Genomic DNA, 19,227 nt, shown 5'->3' with positions numbered 1-19,227 from the left:
TTCACAGCTCTCTTAACCCTTCAATTTAACACTACAAAGCTATTTCTAAAACTTCCACAGGAACTCAATGACTTCCAAGAAACCACTATCAGACTCTGAAATAAGATGTAATGTTGCTAAAATTTAGGAATCAACAGATTTGTTAGTTTTTGTTTTGTTTTGGGCAGATTCATGGTAGCACATTACTTCCAGTTTATGTTGGATCAAATAACTTAGAAAAAAATAATCTTCTATGTATAAATTCTATATTTTAACAATAGTTTCAATTCTGCAGCAACTGAAAACATATTTTTCAAGATGTGTATATATATGTGTGAGAGAAGGCAATCATAATGGGAAAAAACTATGAATAGCTCAGCTTCCATGAGCTTTCTTATGAATTATGAACAAATTAATTCCAAAAACATGAATCAGAAAATTCCTTAAGTCTCACTGTCTGGTTGGTGCACTAATTTAAATCTGTAATTCTGTAAAGCTTTAAACTGTAAATTTGTGACCTTCTCTACTAACGTTTTCTCCCCGGTAACTAGCTTTCTGAAGTCTGAAGTATTTGTATGGGCAATCTATCTTTTTAAGAGATTTTTCCAATGCAGGCTGAGTTTCAAAACACAACATGGGTATATTTTCTTACATAATTGTTTTCTTATGGTATTCCAGCAACTGAATATTGATTCAAAACCTCTTGTAGGCAAAGCTGGCTGCTTTAAATTATTGCTTTTGAAAATGCACAGATGATATGCAGCTACTTTACTCCCCAATATCCTTTGCAGCATCAAAAGAGTTTTCAAGTAAAGGAAGAAAATTATATAGATATTACAGATAGACACAATCTCTTTCATATACATATATGTATTATATTCCAGCTCAACTCAGGTGGTCCCCATAGGTTTGGGCTCTCTAGAAAGAGTTAAATATCTGAAACAGACACTTTTCTTATTCATTTTTTAGCACTGTTTTCAAAGGACTGTTCAGAGAATGAAGCCCAAGAAAAATGCAAATTCTCCACTCCATGGTTGACTAACAAAGCATCCAATCATTCCCACTGAGCTCCAGTTCATTTTGTATCCACATGTAAGTGATTAAGAGTACATTGTTTGAAACTTAATTCCACATCTGTTCTTCTGTGGGACTTGGAAAACTGATGAATTTTTCTGATAATTGCTTGCAGAGAGGATAATCACAAGCATATGTAATAGTATCCCAAAGTGTAAGGGGAAAACACCATGAGTTTAAGAAGATTTTTTTTGCTGAATATTTTTGTTTATTTTCTAAGTAGATAGAATATCTATATATTCTTAGATGGAAATGATTAATAATGGCTTGAGAAGCCATCCATTGTAAGATAAAAAAATAAAAGCAAAACCCAACTTTTTTCCTAACAAGTGTGTTTGTTTGTTTGTTTGTTTTATAAAACATCCCTGTAGTTTACCCAGAGAGCCAAAATCCATTTTGTGGTCTGCCAGGTAACTTCAAAAAATTCTTCAAAAGTGACAAAAGCAACAACACACAAAATACATGGCTTCTTCATGAAGCCATTCATTTATGAGAGAACTTTCTACACTTCAGAGAGTCAGCATGGATTGTGAATAGATCACACATTGCAATGATAAGGATATATTTTCTTTAGATCTCTAATGAAATACTGACAAGCACAGAAAAGTAGATAAAAACTCTGTTTTTGCTAATGTAAGTGCAGACAATATCAAAGGGAACTGGGGAATGTAAGGTTCAAGAAAGCACTTTTCCATGTGAGATGCAGTTGGATGGTAAATTTCTCATTTGCTCAAGAAATTACTGGACAAGTTAATGAAGGAAAGATCTACTGAAATGATTCAACACAAACTTGCTGCCTTTGACTCAGTACATCCTTGAGATGCAGGACAATGGATACTACAAAAGCATCAGTGTATATTTCAAAAGTATCAGTGTATATTTGCTCTGTTCTCTAGGCCACTGGCTCTCACTATATACTAGGCTAAATAAACCTCTGGTCTACTTTTTTTTTATTTTATTTATAGCCTTAAGACATTATCTTATATATATATATATATATATATATATATATATATATATATAGGTCAAGCGGTCCATTATCTTGGACCTTCACTTCGATAACAAGTACAAGAGTGTCATTAACTGTAATGATTCAGGAAGAAATTCATAGGGATGTCACAAGGTAGCTAAAAATGCCTTTAAAAAAAAATAAATTAAAAAACTTAATGCTGAGCTTGAAGTAGTAATTAGTCATCTGTGAGGACATGTCAAAGAAAGGCCAAAATTTCAGTTCAGTCAGAGCAAACTGATGAGTCAGTTAAATAAACCAGATACTGCTGCCAACTTGTACAATTTTATTGTGAACTTCCTGATACTTGATGATTTTGTTAGACAGCAAATGCCAGAGATACATGATTAGTTCACATTTTAAGAGGTGTTTTCAAATTTTTCACTGTGCTCACTAGGACTAGAAACGTGGATGACATCAGAAGCTCCCCACCCAAAAAAAAAATCTCACTTTAATTGTAAGATCAAGAGAGTATTTCTTTTCTTTCTTTTCGGTTTTCATTGTCTTTTTTTTTTTTTTTTTTTTCCTCCTCCTTTTTCTTGGCTGTTTCTGGCAATAGTGAAAACAAGGTTAAAACTCAGAATTCCCACATGTGGCCAGTTCTGAAACACTGTAACACCTCAGATGAAATAGATTAAAAACATGAATGAGAACTGGGTGGGCTTCCTGAAGCAGAAAAGCAGAAAAGGCAGAGGAGAAATAAAGTTCACCTAACAAACTAAGAAAACACTTATAATGTGTAAAAAGACATTATTCAGAGAAGGCAAAAAGTCTGTCTTCTACAGCAAAGTAACTGCTGGATTTTAAAAGTTTTCTGATAAGCAAAATTGCTATCTTACATTAATTAATTAAGGACTTCAATTTAAAATGTGTAGGATAACCCACTCCATAAGTCAGAAGACACAAAAATGACCTGTTGCATATGATAGCTATATAATTTTAATTTCATTATGTTACTTATAGAATGCCACAAAGGAAAGATTAAAAATGCAGAGCATGTGATCAGACAGCATTGTGCTTGCGAAGAAATGTTCCTACCAGATCTGTATTGAAGCTACTAGAACACTAAAAGGATAAGCAATATTGCTTGAACACAGATTAAAATACAACATGTGCCCTTATTTTTACATAAAAAGGGGTTGGTTTATGCAGGTGTGATTATCATACCAAACAACAACTCTTAATGTATCAGCCCAACTGTACCATACCCAACTGCAGACAATAGTGACTGAGTTTTATTGTTTCATTTAATATAAGTTAATGCTGTAAAGAATTACTGAAGGCTCTCTGTTGCTCAGTTAAGATCAGACAGTCATTAACCGTCTGCAGAGAAAGATCATGTGAACAAACAAAATTCCCTCCCACACCTCCAACCCCACTAATACCAAGACAGCACCTAAGTTTTCACAACTTTCTTTCCACGTGCTCTAGGCACTGGAAGACATGTACTTTTATTTATTTATTTATGAGTATCCTCTACCAACAGCATTTCCTAAAAAATTACAACTTTTTAAAAATACTTCCATGTGTGCATATGAATATGCTACACCCCTATATTTATACCCCCAAAATATAAACTTATGTGCTTCAAAGATGTATACGTCTGGTGTTTTTTGTTGTTGTTGTTTTCCTGCTAGAGTGACCAAAAGGCTAAACAAAATTCAGCGCACGTAGGAGTCCCACGGGTCCCATCTACTTTGTCCTTCTGTAATTGTACTAAAAGCTTGTCTGGAGTCTCTCAAGGCATCTGGAGTTGACACTTCTCCTATTTATCCAGCTAAAGAAAGGTCCCCTGCTTCTCCCCTGCCAATACCATGAAGAATTTAATGCATCAGCAGGGACTTGAAGCCTGAAACTCTATCCAGTATTTTCATAAAACGATTCACAGACTTGCACTGACTTCTTTTGACTTAGAGCAAAGGGTTTTCATGCAGCAATTTGGAACTAGATTAATCCACTCATTTCCAGCGGGAGGAGAGCAGAGAGAGAGCACTGTAACATGCAACCACTGAACTGATTTTAACATGCAGAGACAGAAGAGAAATCCCAATCAGAATGGCTTCATGCCTTCTTAAAAAGATCACAACACCTATTTAATGCCTCCTGTGAAAAAAAGTAAGGATGAATACCAAGCAACGGAACAGAAAATTAAGCTGGCAATAAAACAAAAGGGGAACCAAGAAACATGAAGAGACTCTGCTTGTCACTTTACAAGAGGAAAGCAGCTTGGAAACAAATCTGACTCCACATCAACATTCCACGTAACAAGGAAGAACCAGAGGAGGAATCAGACCAAAGGAGCATTCACGTGCAAAGCTGAACACATTCTCTTTCTTATAACTAAAATAATAGACAAATAACACAGAAGGAAACCCTCTCCTACCACATTTACTGATAAATTTGTCAAAGAAATGCTCATCCACACTTCCACTTTTATTATCCCATCCAGTATAATAAGTATCAGCAAGGCTAGTTATTCTGCATTTGGCTTTTTGAGAATGGGCTAATTTTGTGATTTCATTTTTTGATTAATGCCACTCCAACTTTTTAAAATTGCTTGCTTGTGCAAAATGGCATGCTCACTTTTTCTGAAACTTGAGATGTCCTCCATTAACACAGGACAAAAGGTAGAAGTGTGCAAAATGTGAATTTTCTTTAAAGTAAACAAAAAAGCCACACTGCAGCTTTTCTGTAAGAAATCAGAAGTTTATTCCAATCATGTAACAGTTCAAAGTAAGAGAAAACAATAGCTCTCAAACATGAAAAGAAGTGACAGAAAATGAAAAAAAGAGAAGATGGAATACAGGCATTTCTTTTACTTCTACTGTGCTTTTTTTTTAGCCACCGGAAAGCAGACAGAACTGCCATTCCTACATATCAGGTCTTATATAACATCCAGTCTTACATTACTACAAAATGTCCTTTCAATTCCCAGGGCACCTATTATTGAGATCCTTAAATTTGTCTTCATCTTCCAAATTCTGAATCAAGGGCAACAAACTATCTCAGTGATCCAGGATTTATCAAATCTCAGTCTTAGAATCATCAGAAGTATCTGAAGAAAGCAAGAAACAAGTTAGGTACAGTAATCCAGAAGCACAGGAGAAAATAAATTCATCGTATTACAAAGCCCTTGGTTCACACATAGTCACACATTACATATAGACATTAGAAACACAACTTGCAAGTAGCAGGAGGGCCGTTCTCACTATCACTAACAAAATGTATGCATCTTCACAAGTCATAGACAACATAAATTTTCACAATCACTGAACGCTCAGGAAGGATACTAACGTCCCAGAACACACACTAAAGTTTTTGCAGCTCTTTCCAGTTTTCTGGAAACAAAGTCCAGCCAGCAAAAATCACATTCGGGATTGTGCATACATGTACAGCATTCCAGCTTCCACATGTAACAAGTCATCCATAGGAAATGCTACTTTAAAAAGTTCAGTCAATTGTGTTTCAAGTAAACGTCCCTGTTGTTTCTCTTCTGAATAATTTAGTCTTATTAAAAATACTTGATATGCTAACAGTGTTTTTAGGTAGAATAAACTCATAAGTATTCTAATGAAAGATTCTAATGATTATCTAAAAATCCAATTGCAAAAAAAAAAAAATAAAAAAAAAAATAAAAAAAACAGCCAGTAGTATTAGATACTGTTAATTTCTGGGTATATATTCAAGACACTTGTAACATTGCTCTCATTAGGCAACGTACTCTGGGTGTCCCTGCTCCAGCAGAAGGCTTGGACCAGATGGCCTCCGGAAGTCCCCTCCAACCTCAGCCAGTCTGTGGTTCTGTGAATTAATCTCTCATATCACATTGCAAAATACAGTACTTCTATGAAATGTGTTCTCAAGTTTAAAAATATTTCAAAAACCCTGTATATCTACAACAAGATTTTATTGCTCCTGCAATCTAAACAGTTTGCTTTTACTTAATTAGATACCATTTTGGCTTTTCCAATACAAACAAAACAGTGTTACCTACTATACATGCCATTTGAAACATTTCAAAGAGGCGTAACATGTTTATTTTTATTTTTTCTGTCCCATTTACTTACATAACAGTAGAAGCATGAACTACAATTTTTCTTCTGCATTTATTAATTCTGTATACCCAACGAACACATGGCTACAGCAGAACACCTGGTAGAAGGGGCACCCAACAGCCCCCAGGCCACCGCCACCAGGACTTGTGGTGTGGACCAACAGAGCACCCCCACACTTCGTCACATGAGCTCATTGGTGAACATCCCTACAAACTGAGAGGCAAGACACCATTGGGCCTTTATCTTTACACAGTTAGATAACATGAAAAGGTGAGACTTTTCCCTAAATTATACTTGACAGTGCTGCAGAGGCTCCAACACTAATCTGTTTTATAGATCCTACTTATTTTAGCCTTTTGACAGTGCTGTTCAAAAGTAGTTTAGACAATAAACAAGCTATCAGATTTTAAACTCTGTCCTGCCTAAGCCATGAATACAGAGATTCCCCTGTCCTGAACCTAACTTGCTGAACAGATGTGTGTTTTAATACTCAAAGTGAAGGAAAGTGCTAAATAACCAAGTGTCTGAACATTGCATATTGGAGCAACATCATTCACTGAGTCACAGCTGAAGCCATCACAACTGCAATGCCCCAGTGGTACTGTCAATAAACTGGTTTGAAGTCAACTTTTCCATTACTTTCCAGGAAAGCTAAGTGATATTTTTGATGTATGGTGGAATCTATCTACAACATTTATTCAGTGTAAACTGCCAGAGTCCTGCCATTTCCTACAAAAGAATGGAGACCTCTGCCTTCACTTTATAGGTAGTAGTACCTCAGTGTTTCTGGTACCTTCCTTTGAGGTGCTACAAAATTTAACAGAACTTTTGGAGCCCACCCTGATGGCATCCTATAACAAAATGTACAGATTTTGACTACTGCGTACTAAGATATAATGCAAATTAATTCATAACTGTGCACTCAGTTAATTTATAATACATAATAATTCCCTGAGTTTTCTTCACTTTTTTTTTTTTTTTCCATAGATTTTTCAAACACATTCAAATTAAATATAGATTTTGATGCATCACTTTGTCCTCACCTGTACTCCTCTTCCTTAGGTACCTGCTCATGGTTGTAGATGTGGACGTGGCTGCTTTTCCCACAGAGCAGCCAAATCAAAGGCAACCAGTGCCAACTGATGAGACACAGCCATGCTGCTGCACAGAAAGACACCTCAGTGGTAAATTGTACCTGGGAAAACAGTCCAAGTGGTCTGGCCAGAGCAGGGATAGCTGAAGAGTCTCTGGCAGACAGAAGGGTTCAGAAACGCACACTCCTCATCCAGAAATTGCCCGCCTGCCCTGCTGGCAGGAGCTGCCTGTGGCTTCTGCAGCATAAATTTCCCTTTCTTTGGGATAACAGCCTGAACTCCACCAGCAGTGGCCGAGTCCAGCCCCTCAGGAAATAAACATCTGGCTCTTGACATTGATACATGAAGAAAAACCTGTTTCTGGGTAGACAATACACAGATCTGTAATTCTGAACATTCTCAGCCTACATTTGGATTTTGGTGAAGTAAGTAACTTAAACAGCTCCAGAGACTTTACACAGCAGACATCCCGAGATCTCATGACATTTAGTTCCCAATATGCTCTCCTTGTTCTGTTGTGGTTGTTATAACTAAGAATCAAAACCCTGTACATTTTCCAGGCTTATTTGTAAGGTTAAAAGCTTAGTAAAATTATTCACCCCATTTCTAAGTACTTGCTGCCAACCTTAAAGACAAACAGTTTAGGATGGTGGCACATACTGATACTAAGCTTGGCTCTCAAAGCTTCATGCCTAACATGATGGCTTCCTGCAAAGTCAATTAGAAGCATGTTGCTCCTGAAACTCATTTTATTATTATTATTACTAGTATCAAAGATCAGTCAACTAAACACTACTTCATTTTCTCCAACCACCAACATTACTTTCTTCTTAAATAACATACAATGTTTCCATTATCACACTACAATCAAACTCCACAAATATTTACAGGCAGTTTTAAAAGTCCAATCAAAGAAGCTTTTTACTGGTAGTTGGTTGCCTCAATCACCTTTTTTTTTTTTTTTTTTTTTTTTTGACATTTTTTTAAAATTACATGCAACAATCAGGAACCTGTGAGGCCAGAGACTTAACTTCATATAGCCTTCAGTCATGGCTGGTATTTGTTTTTTTGTTTTTTTGTTTGTTTTTGTCACTATCAAGTAATATAAAGATGCATAACACATTTGGATTGTTAAAATGTGTTGCTTGCAATTAACAGCTAGCAAAATAAATAAATAAATAAATAAATTCAGAGGCAGCTGCTGCTGACAAACAAGGAAAACAGAAACCATCTCTTTCTGCATCTTCAAAATCAGAAGCTTTATGGAGATTCTGGAAAATTTACATTTATATAAAACCAACGTTGAATGCTATGCTACAAAAAGCATGCTCTTCATTAAAATTGGTAATCATGGTTTAACACAGTTTTGCAGCATCAAAGTTCTTAGCCGCGAATTGCTTTTAATTCCTTTAAACCTTTATATATTCCTATTAACTATCTACCACAAAATGATTAAATGATTAACACTCAAGAACCCTACTACTGCAGGTCTGGCTTCTTCAGACAAAGACTTCACCAAATATTTCACCACCAGGCTCTTACTGTTTGAAAGGCAAAGTCTTGTTTACTGAGAACATTTCAAGGTTTTGTTAAAAGCTTATAAATTGCCCTCTACAATTCTCTTGTGAGACCCCACCTAGAGTGCTGCATTCAGCTCTGTGGCCCCCAGCACAAGAAGGACATGGACATATTAGAACAAGTCCAGAGAAGGGACACGAAGGTGATCAAGGGGCTGGAGCACCTCTCCTATGAGGACAGGCTGAGGGAGTTGGGGCTGTTCAACTGGAGAAGAGAAGGCTCCATGGAGACCTTATAACAACCTTCCAATACCTAAAGATATTGCAGAAAAGCTGGGTAGGGACTCTTTGTCACGGACTGTAGTAATAGGACAAGGGGGAATGACTTTAAACTAAAAGAGGGTAGGTTTCAGTTAGATACAAGGAAGAAATAGTTTACTATGAGGGTGGTGAAGGTTGCCCAGAGAAGCTGGGAATTCCCCATCCCTGGAAGTGCTCAAGGCCAGCTTTGACAGGGCTTTGAGCAACCTGATCTGGTGGGAGGTGTCCCTGACAATGGCGGGGGGGGGGGGGGGGGGGGCATGAAATTAGATGGTCTTTAAGGTCCCTTCCAAAACAAACCATTCTATGATGTTATGGTTCAAAAAAATGAATGCCAAGACAAGAAAAAGCTGAAGAGTGAAAAAATGAAGTCTGATAGGCACCGCCTGAAGATGAACGTAAAGCACATCCTGTGCAGCCACAGAACAACACATTCAACCTGGAAGCCACTCTGAGTCTTCGTGTTTGAGCAGTGATCCAACATTGCAAGGACAAGGAGAGAAGCCAAAGAACTTCTTGACAGCAATTTTGGGGAATCTTAGACTGTTAGTGATGCAGCTGTCATCCTTCTGCCTATGTGAAAGGACAACCTTGTTCAAAACTTCTTTTAAATGATAACTTTGGAGGGATTTTTTTTTCCATTTGTAACACAGATGATCTGAAGTGAAAGAAATAATTTAATAAAATTAATAATAAAACTAAAATGGGAAGCAAAAGGAATGGAGGTGGAAGAATATTTTAATAACTCTTGAGGATAATAAAGGAGCAATCACCCTTCTCTAATTTCCAATTTTGTTAATGCTTATAGAAAACAATCAGAATGTTTTTGTCTACATTTTTAAAAAGCTCGTTATAAAAGACAAAATGCTCTCAGATGAAACAAACAAAAAAATAGACCTGTGCAGGAAAGCTGTGAGGCCAACGAGACCAAAAAACGTTTTCAATTTTCCTACAGAATAAAAACAAAGCAAAACAAAAAGCTTTAATGGCAACTTTCAGTGCCCTATTTATGAACAGATCAAGTATGTCTCTGAAGTCATCATTAAGACAAATAATAATATGAAAGGAACATATATTTAAGGCTAAGGAGTAAGAAAACAATTCCTTCTAGTGCTTTTGGATATAGTTGAATACGGCTCTCTTTCCTAATGCAGCTATGCACAGCAAAGAGATGAAGGGCACTCCTTAAAAGAGAAGGAAAGAAAAAATACCTTTAGTCCCTTAAAGTTTACATTACTTATTTTATTTATAGGTTGTGCAAATTACTACCACTTAATGTAAAGCATTAACTCCTAAGGGAAAGCATGAAGGGCACACTTCCTTCACTTAAGCATTTGGGGTAAGTATTATGTTTACATTGCCCCAAACAGCTTTTAAGTTCAACTATTCCACCCCATTTTACAAAAAGAAATGCATTCCTGTATTCTGTCAAAAGGATATCTGTAAATTAAGAGTATTTTCCTGGTTCAACACAATGCTAATGGGATTTCCATTTGTTTCCTGTCTGAATTTTAAGGAAGGATTTTTTCTGATGAATGCACCTTCCTTATTTCTGCATATTACAAAAAAAAAAAAAAAAAAAAAAAAAAGTTAAGGAATTGTGTTTGCCAGACCCTCACCCAAGTGAGTGACAGAAGCTTTATTCACAGACTTGCACTCCACAAAAAAACATCTGGCTGAATATTCTAATGTGCATATAGCTCGTTTTATGGGTTGTGCAGTTTAACCTAATGCTGAGTATTTTCATTTTCTTTCTTTGCAAATTCACAGACACATGAACAATACCAGGGCCACTGAAACCAATCTCAACCAACCACTGCAGTGACTTCAGAAAGTCCTGTTCTACTGTTTAAGACCACAAGAAGAGTCTCCAGAGCAGTAGTAATCTCAACGCTCCTCTTGAGAGCCAAGAGCTTGAGCTCTCCTCTCTGGCCAGGAAAGGTGGGACAACTTGAACCACCTCGCAGCGAGAAACACATCTAGTTTTCACTTCATGGCCAAACATCCTAACAACTTGGCTGTCACACAGGGAGCAGGACAGCATCTTACTACTCCAATAATTTTGTATTTGCTTTTGTTTTGGTTTGAGTTTTTTGGGCGGGAGGTGGGGAAGAAAGTGCTGTCATTTATCTGCAGGAAAAGACTCCAGCATGGGTATCCCTCCTGAGCTGAGGGAAGTGTGAAACACTCACTGGGGACAGGTTTCTTCCCTGAACACCATCCTTGCCATTTATAGTTTACTTCTTAGGAATATGATGCTGCTGAAACACACCCACCAAGCTTCATCCAGCATTTTTACATCTTCACTCTCTGAAGCTTTTTAAAGCTTTGAATGTACATTTTTAAGGCTTAATTTAAAAATAATTTTAATGTGTTCTAGTTTCCCACCAATACTGAAGCCCATAAAGGCCCATAAAGGCAGCTTCCTGCCTCAGTTTCTCCCCCAGCCCCCATACTTCAGAATGCCTGGGGACCTGATCAGAAATCTCTACATGACAAAGATTTCTAGCTCACCTCTCAGTGCCTTCTTTTCAGAAGCTTTCTGTTCACCCTGCCACCAGCCTCCTTCAGCCACTTTCAGCTACAGCATCACCACTGCTCCCTTCAGCAGTTTGTTGCTTCATTTTTTTCTCCCCACACTGGTATATCTTCTTCCACAACCCATTCCACCTCTGCTTTCAAAGGGCTGTGAGAGGGTCTCTTATCTTGGTTACTTTTCCTGTGGAAATTAAAATTTCTTGAAACTTTACCCCTTCACACAGCAGCTGAGGAAAACTGTTTTTTATCTAGTGTGCAATTCTTCCTCAGCTCTGCTTCCTGGAAGCTGCAGGATTCAGCAGCTGATCTATTGAGACAGATGGGCTGGATCACCCACCCCAGGCCCCTCACTGAATCTACACACAGGAAGGGAGCGTAGAAAGAGTTACAAGGATACAGAGAGCTTACAAACAGCATGAGTTTTCTTAGAGAATCTGTAAATTGCACATAGACAAATTCCCCAAATCATTCCAGGCATATTGTATATATAAGCATTACTGACCGATTTTAAATCTTTTCCAAAATATCTCCAACGGCTTAATGGTCTCAAGATCACACTAAGATGAGAGAAGGTACTTCTGGCTTTTCTTATTTTCATAGTGAAGTTTTAACCCCTGTGCAAATGGATGTTCAGAAAACAAAGGGTCTGGCTAAAGCCCACATTTTCTAAAGTATTATTTTTAGCTTTCTTAACGCTGAAGGAATTCACTACAGGCTCTCCACGGCATGGAACAACGTTCCCACCAGTCTCTGTTACAAATTAATGAAAAGCTGGCTACTCATTCTCTGCCTAAAGGCATCTACCATGCATCATAAACTTCAGTCATGGGCACTGAGGAACAGATCATTGTACAGCCTCACCCTAATAATCCAGCTGAAGCTCTCTGCTTAACATTCCTTGCAGCAAGATGACCTCCTGAGCCTTCTAATACAATTAATTCTCCTGTCCTCTCCTCTTCCCCCATTGCCAGACTTCTCCAAAAGTGTTACGTGTGCAGAAATAATTGAGAAGTTCCTTGTTCCTCTTTAAAGCACAGGACAGTCGCATTTTTAGCTGCCACACTCTACAAAAACGTAATGTCAAGTTTGAAATAAAGATCAGGAACTAAGTATTTGCAAAATTGTATCAAAAGGACTCAGTGGTGATCTCTGCATTAAAAGCCCTGCCCTAAACAAGACCTATAAAGCACTTTAGCAGTGTACTTTGGAACAATGCCTAGAAACAAGGCTACAAAGAACGCCTCCACACCCAAACCAGTGCTCTTCGACTGATATTTTACAGCAAAGCAAATATAAAATTATAGTAAAAATCATTTAGCTATGAAAGGAAAAAAATAACCTTAAACAAGAACAAAAATGTTGTACATTCAAAGTAAATTTTTAAAAAGTGATAAGCACTTGCTTAATTCAATTGTTCCTGCTAGTATCAGTGGCATAGCTTTAAACCATTACAGACTGCTACAGGACAATTTAATTTTGAAGCACTAAAAATGTTTAATTACAGTTTCAATGCTACTCTAAATTTGATCTACTGGGTTTACAAACCTTGCCAGTCAGAATTCTCAGTTTCTAAGTAAAACGGACATTAAACAATTCAAACAAGGAAGGAGCCAAGGGATTGTAACAATGTAATTTAAACACTGTGTGAGTTACTAGACAATAGCACAAGTGCAGTCACTTCTACTACTTTGAAACTATGTTTTAAGTCATCATTTATGACCACTCTGCTAGAAAGCATTAGCCTGCTTGCCAAAACTTGTGGTTTGCTTTAAACTTCTGTAACTCAAAGCAACACTGACAAAGATGCAGGGGAAACACCCATAAAATATTTCCCCTTAATTTTAGGCTCAGTTATTCATAGCAGGCCACATACTGACCCCCTCCTTTCACTTGCTGACCTGGTCTTTATTCTGCTTTCCAGCAGACTTTCTTGTCTACTTCTTAAATTCTGCATGGCATGCAGCTCCAAATAACATTTAATAGAGAATGACATACTCTAATGCAAACTTCTGTTGTGGAGCTGCAAACTGCACGTCTTATTCTCCACACAAGCTAGCAGGCAGTAAGGACAACCACACTATCCACTGGATCCTTTTCACTGTTTATGCTCTCCATACAATACATGAAAAAAGCAAACAAAACAAAGAGACATATTTCACCAACTTTTGGAGGAGTAAAGTCTGAATTATTTTAAGTAAAATTTACAGTGTGTTTGGCTGCTAATGGAAAGCTTGCATCTAAAATAAACCCTTATATGGTAAAGAATTCCTCAGCTATGGAAAACTAATTAAAGTAGTTCCATAAGCTCTGCTAATAATTAAACTTATTTTTGTCAGATTTATCCTTTGCAGTTTATCAAGACTTCTGACAGCATATTTTATAGTCTCTCCTGCACTTGGTCATCTGTTTTTGTAAAATACAAAGGTACTCTGCTAGTGTTGACAAGTCCGCCTTTCTGCCAATGGCTGTAATCAACCATATGAATGAAAAATTAGAGAAAGAAGCACTTAGAGACCCCAGTCCAGAAAACTAACAGCTCATGGAGGGAAATATAATGAGGCTGTACAAAAGACACTTAAAGGCAGGAAGGGCTATGTGCTAAACACACTTGTTATTCCTTAATATCACAGAGTACAGTTTCCTCCTAACACAGGAATGAACAACTGAACAGGACTGGGACATTTTCGTTTGGGCTACTTCCCACCAGCCTCTCTGCTGACTTCCTACCACCACCTCACATTCAACACTTCGATGTTTAGCAGAGCTCTACTCACTTTTCACTAATCCTCCACACTGCATAGCACTGCTATACATCGTAAACCCACAAAGCTATACACGCACTGTCCATATAACCTCACTCCTCTGAGCAAGGCCAAAAGGGTACATAATAACCAAAAGAGGAGTAACACTGTGTTTGATAAATTGCAGACAGGCACATATCACTCAATGGCTGAAGGGGAAGAAAGAGGTAAAATTGGACTGCCAGGGTTTTGGGAAAGATTCTGTTTACAGGCTCAACAAATTTGGGTCATGAATCAGATCCAATTCATGACCAGGTATAGATGGATGATTTACTTTGGAAACAAAAACAGGTGTTTGTTATTTTACATTCTGAAATAATTTTGCTCCTGTTTAACTGAAATTTTACTTAACATCTTGTTTCTCAGACACATGAGCTGTTTATCAACATATTTATTAAAATAAGATGATGTAATAAGATTGCCTTCAGTATTCTCAAATCTTTATAAAAAATAAAAGGAGAAACCATAAAAATACAGCTATTACAAGTGTATTGCAATGACAGCGTACAAAGAGAGGAACTTCAATAATATTCTACTTGTGGAAGTTATTTTCAGAATTACACTGGTTCCTCCTTAATTCATAGGTGTAATCTAATCCATAATAATCACACACAGGCATTAACTGGACTTCACAGAACCTCAGTTAACTAAAGAAATCTTAACCCAGTTTTACTGGTGGGAAAGTAAAAAAAATATAGTGCCTTGGCCACCAGCAGTGCTTTCACAGTGTTGTGAGACTGACTGGAGCCCTGTCGAACTTTCAATGCCAAACAGACTTGAAGTCTTCAGCAAAGAAGAAAAATCACCAAGAATAAGAGCACAGAGGCTGGCCGAATGACTGATGTATGGAAAAGTCAACAAGCAACCATTTCTCACTAAAAAACAACAACAAAAAAATCCACACACTAGAGGGCAGCCAATGAAGTGGTAAATCTGAAACAAGGAAATGTTTTTTTCTTCATAACCCATAATACTTAAGTTAGCGAATCATTGCACCAAGACCCTGGACACACACAAAGCATAAATGGGCTCAAAAAAGAACAAATTCTCAAATGAGAGACCCTCTACTGCTTATTTAAACCAAATATGCTTAGCTTTCAGCTAAGGCAGTCCCTAAAACACTAATTAAGGGACCCAACCATGGGAAAGAATCAGTATATGTACACTTAATGCACTTACATTTTTCTCCTGAAGCACCTTTACTGGCTGCCTTACATGAGAACACCGAGCTAAATGGACAGTTGGTCTGACCAGAATATGGTTTTTCTTCTGTTCTCATGAAGTACTGGAAAAAGTGCCAAATGAAGGCATACAAACCAACACGCACAAAATGTACAGAGACATTAGAGTGTTGTTCCCCTCCCATTCAATCCTCTTCCCCTTCACAAGAAGCATTAATTACCATTTCTGCAAACAGCATGCTATAATGTAAGACAACAGATTTGGACAGTTATGTGTAAGTATTGTGAGAAACAAAAATTACAAATGAGAAAAATGATTTTACCTCTTTCATATCTGTGATTTTATTCACTGCTGGGAAACAAGCCATGATCCACAGCTAGCTCTCAAAGAGGAAACCAAATTAGGTACAACCAGATTTAAAGGCTGAGGTTTCTTTCTGTGAAGAGGTTAAATACCAGTGCACTTTCACAATGCTTTTCCAGAAATCAAGACCGGACAGGTGGATCTTGTCTCCGGAGTGTTCCAGCACAGTACATTGATCTTACCCAGTCCAGGGTAGAAGTCATTTAGACCAAAATTTCTGCTCCTTTCTTGTCATAAATGTTACTTTTCTTTCAGTTAACCATTACATTTCTGTCAAAATCTGCATCACTTCAGTTTTATCTAGAATTTTGGTCAAAAGCAAGTCCACTGAAGGAATAGAGCACCTCACTGCTCTCTGACATAATGTTTCCCAAATGAACCATGTCCCTGGGGAGCCTGTTCCAGTGTGCTACAACCCTCTTGGTGAAGAACCTCTTCCTGATGTCTAGCCTAAACCTCCCCTCTCTCAGCTTGACACCATTCCTGTGGGCCTTATCACCGGTGACTAAGGAGAATAAGTCAGTGCTTTCCTCTCCACTCCCTCTTGTGAGGAAGCTGTAGACCGCAATGAGGTCTCCCCTCAGCCTCCTCTTCTCCAGGCTGAACAGGCCAAGTGACCTCAGCTGCTCCTCATATGTCTTCCTCTCTGGGCCCTTCAGCATCTTCGTTGCCCTCCTCTGGACACTCTCCAACAGTTTTACATCTTTTTTGTGCTGTGGTGCCCAGAACTGCACACAGTACTCAAGGTGAGACTGCACCAGCGCAGAGTAGAGCGGGACAATCATTTCCCTTGACCGACTAGCAATGCCGTGCTTGATGCATCCCAGGATATGGTTGCCCCTCCTGGCTGCCAGGGCACGCTGCTGGCTCATATTCAACTTGCTGTCAACCACGACCTCCCATATCCCTCTCTGCAGGGCTGCACTCCAGCATTTCGTTGGTCTGTATGTATAGCCAGGGCTGCCCTGTCCCAGGTGCAGGACCCGGCACTTGCTCTTGTTGAACTTAATGCAGTTGGCGATTGCCCAGCTCTACAACCTGTCCAGATCTCTCTGCAAGGCCTTTCCACCCTCATCCGAGTCCACAACTCCTCCAAGTTTAGTGTCATCGGCAAATTTGCTCAAAACACCTTCTAGTCTTACATCCAAATTGTTTAGAAAAACATTGAGGCTTCCCTAAAACAGAGCCTTGGAGGACCCAATAGTGATCATCTCCTAAAAAGCCTTTCACTTCCCATGAGATGTGTCTCCCCCCCCCCTTTTTTTTTTTTTCAGTTAGATGAAACAAAGTCACTTCCTTCACATTTTTCTTGTAGGTCATATTTTCAAAGCACTTTATTACAGCTGCTTTCTTAAAGGAAAAGAAAAAAGCTAAACTGTATTCAATACTGTGTATGAGATCTCATCAGCACTGAGAAAAACAACTACTGCCCTTCTTGCGTGTGACATTCCCTGTCCATGCATCCTGGGTGCTATTTGTCATTCAATCATAAACCCCAGGTTTTCTTTGGCTACACTATTGTAGGTTTCAGTTCTTTCAAAACTTGTGCGAACCATACCAACTTGTGCTCACCTTTTGGAAGTTGTTTGCATTTGGATGGCCTTTAGACTCTCTCTCCAAGTTATCAAGATGGTAGCTTTTCAAACAACACTTTTCCACATGAGAACAACATTAAATATTCCAGTGGAGGCACAGTACCATGTGTGAATTTTGGCTTAGTGAAAATAAGCTTATTTTGTTAGTTACCCTTCACTACACCTTATAAGCAATCATTGGATTCACTTCATTTGGAGATCACAGCTTGCAAAACATTTTTTGTCATCATTCTGAACTTATCTTAATTTTCACCATGCTAATGCAACATCCTAGCTTGCTGTTGTCAACAAATACATTCTGTGTATTCTACTAGTCAAGTGCCTAAATAAGGTACAGACCACCAAACAGAAAACACATTGACCTACCTGAAATGCCCTCTTAGCTGTCAGTAATTCATCAATACTATACTTCGAGACCTTTTCTCAACCATCATAGTGACTTCACGTGGAGTTCCCTAGCCATTGTCTGGGGATGAGGTATGAGATAGCACAAAAAAATATTACAGGCAGTCACTGCATGAAAAAAATAACAAAGTCAAGATATCTCATCCATCTACCGAACCTTGAATCTACAAAGCCAGCTACACTACCAAGGAAGGAAATTAAAGTTGTCTGACACCATTTGATAAATCTATGCTGGCTACTTATAAATTTTAATCTCCCAGAGGTGCTTATAAAGCAACTGTTTAATAACTTGTTAAAAAATGTGCAAGGATTAAGGTTTTGCTCACTGGCTTATAATTTCCCCTCCTCTTAAGATTTTACTGACTGGCTTACAATTCCGTTCTTTTTGCCAATCACATTTTAAAAGTAAATAAAAGAGGTATGGAGTCTAGTTCTACATTTGCCCTTCTCCAGTCCTCTAGTCTCCTCCTTCCACCCCAAAGACTCTCTGAAGATTCAGAGAAAAGAAGGATAATGCTGACTTCGGCTTAGCAACCTCCTAGGTCTTAGATGAGTATGGCAAGCTATTAAAATCAGTGAAAAAGCAAGATAAATTAATCAGAGGCTTAAACAGTATGCTGAGGTCCCTGGAGAGAGCAAGAGAGTAAAATGATGGGAAACTGGACTTTAGTAAGGGTTACTCCTGGCCATCTAGATAGAATGAAATCAGTAATTTGTTGCTTAAGGGGAATCTGTGGGTCAAACATCTTCCAAAAATAAAACAAAATAAGGTTAGTAGAGCAAAAAATAACCTAGGCCGGTAGCCTTATTGCTTACCTTGAAAAGCATGTTAAGGGGTAATAGACTGTTTAAACAGATGTTTAACAATGCACTTCTGAACAACTCAGTAAACCCCTTTGGCCAGATTCGGGAAGCGGGGGCCTGCTCGGGTATCGCCTCCAGCCACTCTGCTGGGAAAGCGCAGGAAGCTGGTGTCTCCATCGTTCCGGTCTGAGGCAGTTACTGCTATAACGAGAGGCTATTGTACTAATGGAAATCCCCTGTTAGCTCTCAATTTCAGTCAGAACCATCTCTTTCCTGCCAAGTTCTCCCTAAATGTGTCTCAAAAGGCCCGTAGTTAGGAAATTCTCCAAGAGACTGCAAGGTACCTCACCCTGTCAGGGACAGCAGACACAAAAAGCGTTCTGACAGCTTGCCAGGAAACAGAAAGCACAGGAATAGCAAAAAGGCTTTTTTTTTTTTTTTTTTTTTTTTTTTTTTTTTTTTTTTTTTTTTTTTTTTTTTTTTTTTTTTT

The 19,227-nt window shown here is 38.2% G+C and overlaps 1 protein-coding gene across 3 annotated transcripts in view; it reads right to left on the bottom strand.

The window, feature by feature from the left end:
• Positions 1-19,227, bottom strand: part of LHFPL2 (LHFPL tetraspan subfamily member 2) — a 132,733-nt gene that overhangs the window by 67,544 nt on the left and 45,962 nt on the right. Inside the window, exon 1 of one of the 3 annotated variants that reach the window (XM_035309213.1) lies at positions 18,750-18,877. The exons of 1 other annotated variant lie outside the window; for it this stretch is intronic. The gene's annotated coding sequence lies outside the window, so the exon portion shown is untranslated. Of the gene's footprint in view, positions 1-11,563; positions 11,729-18,749; positions 18,878-19,227 lie in introns of those variants that run through there. One more of the 3 variants, XM_035309215.1, reaches the window with a different exon arrangement.

The sequence above is a fragment of the Oxyura jamaicensis genome, chromosome Z (assembly GCF_011077185.1).
Source record: "Oxyura jamaicensis isolate SHBP4307 breed ruddy duck chromosome Z, BPBGC_Ojam_1.0, whole genome shotgun sequence".
Taxonomy (NCBI): Eukaryota; Metazoa; Chordata; class Aves; order Anseriformes; family Anatidae; genus Oxyura; species Oxyura jamaicensis.
The sequence above is the reverse complement of the archived record's forward strand: the minus strand, read 5'-3'. Positions and strand labels throughout refer to the sequence as shown.